The sequence below is a fragment of the Nicotiana tabacum genome, chromosome 1 (genome assembly GCF_000715075.1).
Source record: "Nicotiana tabacum cultivar K326 chromosome 1, ASM71507v2, whole genome shotgun sequence".
NCBI lineage: Eukaryota > Viridiplantae > Streptophyta > Magnoliopsida > Solanales > Solanaceae > Nicotiana > Nicotiana tabacum.
The window spans coordinates 12,520,021-12,530,360 of NC_134080.1; the positions used below are offsets into that span (position 1 = coordinate 12,520,021).

The following is a 10,340-nucleotide window of genomic DNA, read 5'->3' on the forward strand; positions in this document are numbered from 1 at the left end:
CTCAACATATAATAAATACAAGTGCAATCAATTAATCAAGTCCTTAAAATATAAATCTTTCGCCTATAGATCCTTCAAGTAATAATCTCTAAGATAATATATTTTTCAATAAATATATTTCCTTCAAATAAATAGCTTTCAAATAAGCACCTTCCGAATATAATTCTTTCGAGTAAAGGTCACCTTGTGACGCCTCATTTCATAATCATAAATAATATAGGTCTCAACCCACTTTCATATTTTTATGACACCTCGTGCCCATATTTATAGCACAACCGCACGGACAACTTACGTGCCATTAAATAAAATCATAATATTTTCCCCGACACCTTGTGCCCACATATTTCTGTCTCACACTGCACAACAATATTCTCATGTTACTCAGTTCATAGGTTACATACCCAATACAATTAAGAATATTTAAGGAGCATCATTCGCTTAACATAAAGTAGAGTACAGCTTTCAACCCAATCAGGAAATCAACAAGAAAAGATGAAGTTATTTTTTTGAAATCATTTGATAAAGAAAATACCCTTTTTAATTAAAGTACAATATCGAATGAATCATTACCTTTAATACGCGAAATCAATAAATCAAAACATAGTAGAAATTCCTTTTAAGTAAAGTACAACCTCAAACGGTTTAAGGAAAAATTTAGTTGAGAAATCAATTGAGGAAAAAATGTAACAATTGTTGAAATTTGAGGTATTGAACATATAAAAAAAATAAGGCGAGGTATTGTAAACACTATGGATTCCAACACAAAGGATCACAACAGTAAATAGATCTAAACAGTTAATACACTTAAATTGTTAATAACAAGTAAACACAGCAAACAGAAAGTGCACGGCATCATCCTTCGTGCTTTAACACTCTCTCACCAAAATAATACACGGCATCACCCTTCGTGCTTTAATACTCTTCCTCAAAAAATCATACACGGCATCACCCTTCGTGCTTTACACTCTTCCTCACCCAAGCAACAATCATAAGGCAACAAAAACAAGGCAAATAGGTTAAGGGAATCTATAACATCGAAATAAAATCAAGTAGCAACAGAAAATCAGTAAATACACGTAAAGGACAACATAACTCAATTAAAATCAGAAGAAAAAAATCAAGGACAAGTGCAGGGCATCACCCTTCGTTCTTTTACTCTCGTCCTCACCATAAGAATCAATATAAACTGCACGGCATCACCCTTCGTGCTTTTACTCTCATCCTCACCATAAAATCAATATAATCGGCACAGAATTGTACATCGTGCGGCACGACATCACCCTTCCTGCTTTACACTCTTCCTCACAAAATCATACACGACATCACCCTTCGTGCTTTACACTCTTCCTCACCCAAGCAATAATCACAAGAAATAAGGGAAAGGAAGTAAATGAAATTACAATAAAATCCCGGCAAGGGAATCAATATCAAAACAATAACATCCCGGCAAGGGAGACAATATCATGATTCCTCTCTCCTTTCTTCTTTCACGTTTGCTTCACAACTTGAGCCAATGCTCTACAATGTTCAACAATTCAATTCTCAACTTGAGCCAATGCTCTATAATGTTCAACAATTCAATTCTCAACTTGAGTCAATGCTCTATAATGTTCAACAATTCAATCTCGGCTTGAGCCAATGCTCTATAATGTTCAATTAACAATAATACTTCCACAAGTCATATTCCTCAATAGAAATTATCATATAGAGCATGAACAATACGAAACAGAGTCACATTAATCAAAGTATAAGACTCACGGGCATGCTTGACACCAACGTATAGATACTCGTCACCATGCCTATACGTCGTACTCAACAAACAACACATAGCAAGTAGGACACAACTCCTAATCCCTCAAGCTAAGGTTAGACCAAACACTTACCTCGCTTTGCAACCAATTCAAAATTCCAACAAGCCTTTGCCTCGCAAATTCGTGTCCGATATTCTCAAATCTAGTCATAAATAATTCGATTCAGTCAATAAAAATTATAAGAATTAATTACATATGAATTTCTACATTTTCCATTAAAATCCAAAATTTAACTCAAAATGGCCGTGGGGCCCACATCTCGGAATCCTACAAAAGTTGTAAAATATGAACATCTATTCAACCACGAGTCCAACCATACCAAAATTACTAAATTCCAACAACAAATCGACCTCCAAATCTTAAATCTAAGGTATAGAGAATTTCTACCATTTTCAACTCAATTCACTAATTTCATGATAAAAACAACAATAGATTCATGTATTTTAACCAAAATTGAGTTAGAATCATTTACCCCAATCTATATGGTGATTCCCAATTCAATTCCTCACTATTCATCTTCTTCTTTCTCCAAAAATAGCATTTTCAAGACCCACCCTTAGGGTTCATACAATATCCCATTACAACTTCAAATAAAACTCATAAACATGCTATCCATACTCCAATATTACATATATATGAAGCTCAAGTGAAGAAATTATCTTTTGGTGGAGGAATCTCATTTTTTTCTCTTTTTGGTGTTGGAATCTCATTTTTTTTCTCTTTTTGGTGTTCTTGAAGATTCAACCCGTTTCCTATGGATTTGATCCATAATAATGTTAGTATTCTCACTTAGTAATGTTATATAATCATCTTTGTGCCAAAATAACTTACCTTGAAGTGTATCCATGGTGGAAGAGGTCCTCCTTCTCTCTAAAATTCATTCCAAGTTGAAGAACTAACTCATTCTCTCTCTAAACCCACGTTTTCAGCGCTTTAAAATCAACTCTAGATCTGCGTAGCCTACGCATGAAACCTACGCATGAGGCTTTCAATTTGGCCAAATTCTGATTTTGGCTACGCAGGTTGCATAGTCTGCTGCGTAGCCTATGCAGGTTGTGTAGCCTGCTCTGCTACCTTTTAGTAAAACGGTCATAACTTCTTGTATAAATATCCAAATGATGAACGGCTTGGAGAATTAGAAACTAGACTCATAGACCTTTAATTTTATAGGTTCTGCATCATATAAAACCTTATATATATGTAGATATGCTCGTCTAAAGTGAGGTCTAGTGCGTACTCATTTGCAACTTTAATCTATTATGAAATTTTCCAACTTGGCTTAGACTTAGGACTTTCCTTAGACCCCATAAATCTTATAGTACGCCTCGTGCACTTGATATCATGTCCAATTGGTATTCATCATGGTAATAGACCTCTTCCACATATAAGATAATATAATTAGAACACGTCAACTTTCTTATTTCGCCGAAATGCGCCGAATTGTCCTATGGACTTCCAAATCCAAATTCGGACACACGTCTAAGCCCGAAATCACTATACGAAGCTATGGACATCACTAAAATTTCATTTTGGGGTCTTTTGCTCAAAAGTCAACTCTTCGGTCAACTCTTTCCATTTGAGCTTCAAAAATAAGATTTTGATTTTTTTCCTTTAAATTTAATTCCGAATCTTACGAAAACCAAACTTGACCATACATGCGGGTCATAATGTGTATTACGAAGCTCCTCAGGGTCTTAAGCCGTTGAAGGAGACGCAAATTCTTAAAACGAAAATTTGAGTCGTTACAATAAGACAAATGTATTATGGTTTGAACTCTTCAAATATAATATTAAAATATTTCGTAAATAAATTTTAGACACAATAAACCACGGCTCTGATACCACTGTAGGATTGCGTATAGGTGTTCGTAACACGCAGCGGAAGACAATAACAATCCTAGGAAGATCTTTTCGTGTTTAAAATTTATTTACATGCCAAAGATCGGATCTAAGACGTACCTGGTAAAGAGTGTCTCGTTTCAAAATTTCTTCGATAGTGCGAAGACTCATGTGTATCCACATCGAGACCGATCCTTGCTATCAATTCTTTGATCAATGAAACCAGTGAACAAATTAAACAAAATATTTTATTGAAATTTTTCTCAAAAACTTCAACTAAAATAGAAAGAACAAGAAACTAAGTTTTCTTGTCAAGAATATTTCTTGATTTTTTTGTGGCTTCTTAAAAATTATATCACTTGTTCACCTTTTTCTTTTGGGTGAAGTACGATATATATATATATATATATATATATATATATATATATATATATATATATATATATATATATATATATACTCAAGCACCAAATTATTAATTTATGTTAAGAAACACGTGAAGACCGTTGAGGATCAAAAATCAAAATTGGATTCTTATAATTTTATATTGTAAAATGCAAATCCTATTCATAATAGGACAAAGTAGCCAACAAATCCTTTTGACATTATACATAAACTACTAATCTCATTCTTTGAATTTGATAGCCGACGTGAAGATGTTGTCCAATTCTAAATTGGACTTTTCTTTCCAAAAAAAATTCAAATGGGATTGTGGCTGCCGAAAAATTAGACTTTGCATATTCAATTCCAATTTGGATTCTAAAATCCTTGTTGGTATTTTACTATAGAAAATGACATCTCATTCTTAAAAGGATATCACGTTGTCGGCGAGTCCTTTTATGGACGTTTACTTTGCTAATCCAATTCGAAATTGGATTCAATCAAAGACTTCCATTAATATTTTATATAAATAAATATTTGTTATATATATCACATATATATTTCAACCAAGAGATATAATTTAATTTTTATTCCAAATAGAAATTTCAATTTGTTCACAATATTAATTATATTCTCTGTGCTAGCAAAGAATATAATAATATTTCATTTGGACTAATAACTAAATCTATTTGACTAATTAAATTCCTTAATTTAATTATCAAATAATAAGTTAATTAATCCTTTAGCAAAGATCAGAATACTCGTAAGTGTGCGACCCCATAGGTTTAATACTAAATCGGTAGTAAATTGATCACATCAATATACTAATCAAGGGTGGCGTCTAGCAACACTCCTTAACGACTGGATAATATGAAGTATACAATTTACTCTCAAGAACCAGTAGAAGAATAATGTAGTAATTCCTTCTGTCCTTATAGCTCTGGATCACCCTACGATATGGTTCAACTGTCAAATCCTAATAGGCGACCAACTATGTGTTCATGTCAAATATAATCGACCATTGAATGACCTAAGAAACTCATTTCTTCTTTCATTCAATTGCCATGGCCAAGGTGTTAATTTGGTCGTTTATAATTCATGACAACATGGAGCTTAAACTCATTACCAAGAGTTGATAGATTCCATCTTGATCCATCACTAATTCTACAAGTATTTAATCGTACCCAATATCCTTTCAACTATCGCCATAGGGACATAGGTGTCTGGTATCAAACCTCAATATCCAGAAAATACTTTAGTTTGCCCAGATCCTTAGTTTGAAAGTGTTAAAAGAGATGTTGCTTCAATTTAGTAATACCATCCTGGTCATTGCCGGTAATAACAATGTCGTCAACATAGACCACCAGATAAATACAGAGACTCGAAGCAAAATGCCAATAGAATACAGAGTGATCAGCTTCACTCCGAGTCATGCCAAATTCCTGGATAACTGTGCTGAACTTACCAAACCAGGCTCGAGGAGACTACTTTAGACCATAAAGTGACCGGCGCAAGCGACATACAAGGCCACGAGACTCCCCCTGAGCAACAAACCCAGGTGGTTGCTCCATATAAACTTCATCCTCAAGGTCACCATGTAAAAAAGCATTCTTAATGTCCAGCTGATAGAGGGGCCAATGGCGAACAACAGCCATGGATAGAAAAAGGCGGACTGATGCTATCTTAGCCATGGGAAAGAAGGTATCACTGTAATTGATACCAAATATTTGAGTATATCCCTGGCAACAAGACGAGCCTTAAGACTATCAACCTTACCATCCGGACCAACCTTGACTGCATACACCCAACGACAACCAACAATAGATTTACCTGAAGGAAGAGGGACGAGCTCCCAAGTACCACTCATATGTAAAGCAGACATCTCGTCAATCATAGTCTGTCTCCATCCTAGATGAGACAATGCTTCACCTGTAGACTTAGGGATGGAAACAGAGGACAAAGAAGATAGAAAAGCATAATAGGGTGATGACAAACGATGATAACTTAAACCGACATAATGGGGATTAGGATTAAGGGTGGTCCGTATACCTTTCCGAAGTGCAATCGGTGTACTAGGAAGAGACAAGTCCGTAGTAGGAGCAGGATTAGGTGCAGAACGTGAATCAGCTGGGCATGATGCTGGGTGCGGACGATGATGATATGTCAAGAGTGGTGTTCCTGTGGCATGGAGTGTAAGAGGAGCCATACTAGACTCCCCAACTGTTGGAATGGGTAAGACTTCTGTGGTGGAAGGTGAAGGAGGAGCTATAGTAGACTCCTTAAAGGTCGGTATAGGCAAGACCTCGGATATATCAAGGTGTTCAGAATGGTCAGAAGAGGTAAAGAAAGGTTTAGACTCAAAAAATGTGACGTCGGAGGACATAAAGTACCTATGAAGATCATGTGAGTAACAACGATATCCCTTCTGAACACGAGAATAACCAAGGAAGACACATTTGAGAGCACGAGGAGCTAACTTATCTTTCCCAGGGGCTAAGTTATGAACGAAACAAGTGCTCCCCAAAACACGAAGGGGAACAGAGTATAAGGGTGACTAGGGAAACAATAATGCATACGGAATCTGATTCTGGATGGGAGATGAAGGCATCCGATTAACCAAATAACAAGCTGCGAGAACTACATCACCCCAAAACATAACGGAATATGAGATTCAATGAGAAGTGTGCGAGTAGTCTCAATGATGTGCCTATTCTTTCTCTCTGCAACCCCATTTTGCTGAGGGGTATAAGGACAAGAGGTCTGATGAATAATTTTTGAGAAGTCATAAACTGCTGAAATTGAGAGGATAAATATTCTAAGGCATTATCACTGCGAAAAGTGCGAATGGAAACACCAAATTAATTTTTAATTTCAGCACAAAAATTTTGGAATATAGAAAACAACTCGGAACGATCTTTCATTAAGAAAATCCAAGTACATCTTGAATGATCATCAATAAAACTAACAAAATAACGAAATCCCAAGGTTGAATTGACTCTACTAGGACCCCATATATCAGAATGAACTAAAGAAAAAACAGACTTTGCATGACTCTCAATACTACGAGGAAAGGAAGCTCGGGTATGTTTCCCGAGCTGACATGACTCACACTCTAATGTAGATAAACTAGACAAACTAGGCAACATCTTATGAAGCTTGGATAAGCTTGGATGTCCTAAACGTCTATGAATTAGATCCGGAGGATCTGTAACTAGACATGCCTTGGAGGAATTGAGTGAGTTAAGGTAGTAAAGGTCTTCTGATTCAAGTCATGTTCCAATCGCTTGTCTCGTACTGCAGTCCTGCATAATAAAAGAATCATCAATAAAATATATACCACAATGGAAGGCACGAGTCAAACGACTAACAGATGCAAGATTAAAAGGACAACCAGGTACATAAAGAACAGAATCTAGAGTGACAAAGGGTAGGGGATTCATTTGTCCAACACCTTTTGCTTTAGTTTGAGACACATTAGCTAAAGTAACATTGGGAAGAGATTGTGAATACACAATATTTATCAAAAGTAATTTATTACCAGAGATATGATCAGAAGCGGCTGAGTCCACAACCCATTGTCCAAGAGTACTAGACTGGAAAACACAAAAAAAAGAATTACCAGCAACAGAATTATCAGTCTGAGCAACAAAGGCTACTTGTGGAGTTGTCTACTTACTTGCTCGATATTGAAGGAACTCATTATACTCCCCTTCAGATAAATAAAATCCCTGGTTACCTGTGGTCTCGGTCTGAGCAACATAAGCATTTTTGGGTGGGCGACCATGTAAAGAATATCACAAGTCACGCGTGTGTCCAAGTTTATGACAATAAGAGCACTTGGGTCTAGATCTTCCAAAACGATCTCCTCCTTGTCTATTCTCCATAGTTTGAGATGTCCGATTGTCCACTGACTGGGATACGAGGACAGATGAGCCAAGTGTCTGTGATGAGCTCACTGGGTGACTTGGTGCTGCATCAAGACGAAGTAATCAAGAGAATAATTCATCAATTGTGGGGACAGTCGGACTAGCCAAAATCTGGTCATGTACTGAATCAAAGTCATTAGGGAGTCCAGCGAGTGTAAGAACTAGAAACATCTTCTGTTGTTGCTCTTGTTACTTTTCAATACTAGTAGAACTGGCATCAACGTCTCAAATTCTTCCATGACTACCTATACTTGTCCAAGTAAGTAGACATATACAATTCATGTTTCTTCAAGCTTGTCATTCGCGATATTACATCATAGAAACAAGATATGTCATTAGTGTATAAATTACGAGCCTTTTCCCAAATTAAATAACATGTCTGGAATGGACGGAACAAGGGCATCAACTTGGAATCAATAGATTGCCATAGGATACTACATAACTGAGCATCGACCTTCTCTCAAAGTGTTTTGGCCTTTTCATCACCTTCGCTAGCTTTTTTTGTTAAATGATCTTGAACTCCTTGACCTTTACACCACAACTCGATAGACGAAGCCCAAGCTAAGTAGTTTGAACTTCCCATTAAAGGTTCTGAGGTAATCATAATATCGGAACTGCCAGAACCCGAATATTTAGACCCGAAAGCATCGACTCCCAAAGACATCATTGGATTGAAGTGAGGTCTATAAAATTATCACCAAATAACAGAAAGAATCAATTGAAAACTCACTGAAACAGATGAAGGAGACACTATTTTTTGCTGAAAAATTACTGTAGCTGCCGGAAAAAATCAGTGTAGTCACCGAAAAAACTTAAAGTGGTCGGAATCAAACGAAAACAGTATAGGTGGGGTCCGAATTGGTACACGACCCAAATGTTCTGAAGAATGTTTTCCAAAAAATGGTCAGAGGGTTCTGCACACTCCGGCGTGTGACCTCACGCGCGTGAGCTTCTGGTGGCGCGTGGGGCTTCTGTTGCCGGAGATTTTTCTGGGGTTTGGTCGTCGGACAGTGGCGACTCTTATGGTAGTGTTGGATCTTGCACAACACTGACAGAGACAACGCAAACACAAACAGCCTTGAAAAAGTTGCCAGAAAAAGGCTTCCGGTGACTGATTTCTCTTCCCGGAATCGGTGGAATTTGTGCACAGCGATAAATCTCTCACAATTGCTCTGATACCATATGAGAATGCACGGGAGAAAATATGATTGATATTATTCTCATATGTTAAACATGATACAATGAGCCCTATATATATATACATAACATGTCCTACTCCTAATACATATGGGATTAGGGTTACATAACTATTCTAACAAAAGAGTTAAACACAACAAAAAAATTGGAGAGTCTGTCAGATAGCCATTAGACCATCGCAGCATTGACAAATGGGGCTGAGAACGATCATCTATGACGCCATGACTCGAGGGTCATGGGAGCTCTTTATCACACTCCATGTGAGAATGCATGGGAGAAAATATGATTGATATTATTATCATATGTTAAACATGATACAATGAGTCGTATATATATATACATAACATGTCCTACTCCTAATACATATGGGATTAAGGTTATATAACTCTTCTAACAAAAGTTAAACACAAAAAAAAAAATTAAAGAGTCTGTCAGATAGCCATTAGACCATCGCAGCACCCACGGATGAGGCTGAGAACGATCATCTACAGCGTCATGACCCGAGGGCTATGGGAGCTGTTAATCACGCTCTGGTCTAATGGCTTTAATTCATCCACCAGACTTGGTTTTCTGTCTCCTTAGAACTCAAGGATACAGTGGTACGAGCCTATAGAACAGATCCTGTTCAAGTAAGGTCGTGAACTTCATCTTCGCCGTTCATTCTTGTAAAGGACCTCTTCGCGCAGTATATTGTCGATGTGGGAGAAAGAGACTGTCGTTTCACAGATGCGGTCCTTTTTGTGGTTAAGCCAGCCAGGTTTGCTCGTGTGATTAAAGTAATAATATTTGCCAAGTCCAAAATAAAGAGGGCAATAATTATTTAACAAACCACTATCGTCAAAATGGTCAAGGATCTTCGACAAATTAATGGAGGAGTTATTGTTATTTTAAAATCTGCATTAATTCTTTGACACCTTAATTTATAGTTTACAATTTTAATTTTTTATCCCTTAAAATCTGCATTAATTCTTTGACTCCTTAATTTCAAGTTTACAATTTTACTTTTTTATCCCTTTCTTGTTTACATATCTATGTTAAAGCCGGATGAGACATTTTTGCTTCTGTATTGATCTAGTTTTGCTCCAGAACTAATTGAAATGAAGAAATGCTACTCCTTCATTCTAGTTGTAATAACACACGAAAGTTTTCAGTTATAAGCTGTGCGCTCGCTATATTGGTCAGAGTAT

At 36.6% G+C, this 10,340-nt stretch overlaps 1 non-coding gene across 1 annotated transcript; it reads right to left on the reverse strand.

Moving 5' to 3' along the window:
• Positions 1 to 9,578: 9,578 nt before the first annotated feature.
• On the reverse strand, positions 9,579 to 9,792 carry LOC142165380 (small nucleolar RNA U3). Its single transcript, XR_012696170.1, has one exon. It is a non-coding gene; the product is annotated as a small nucleolar RNA U3 (small nucleolar RNA).
• Positions 9,793 to 10,340: the final 548 nt, after the last annotated feature.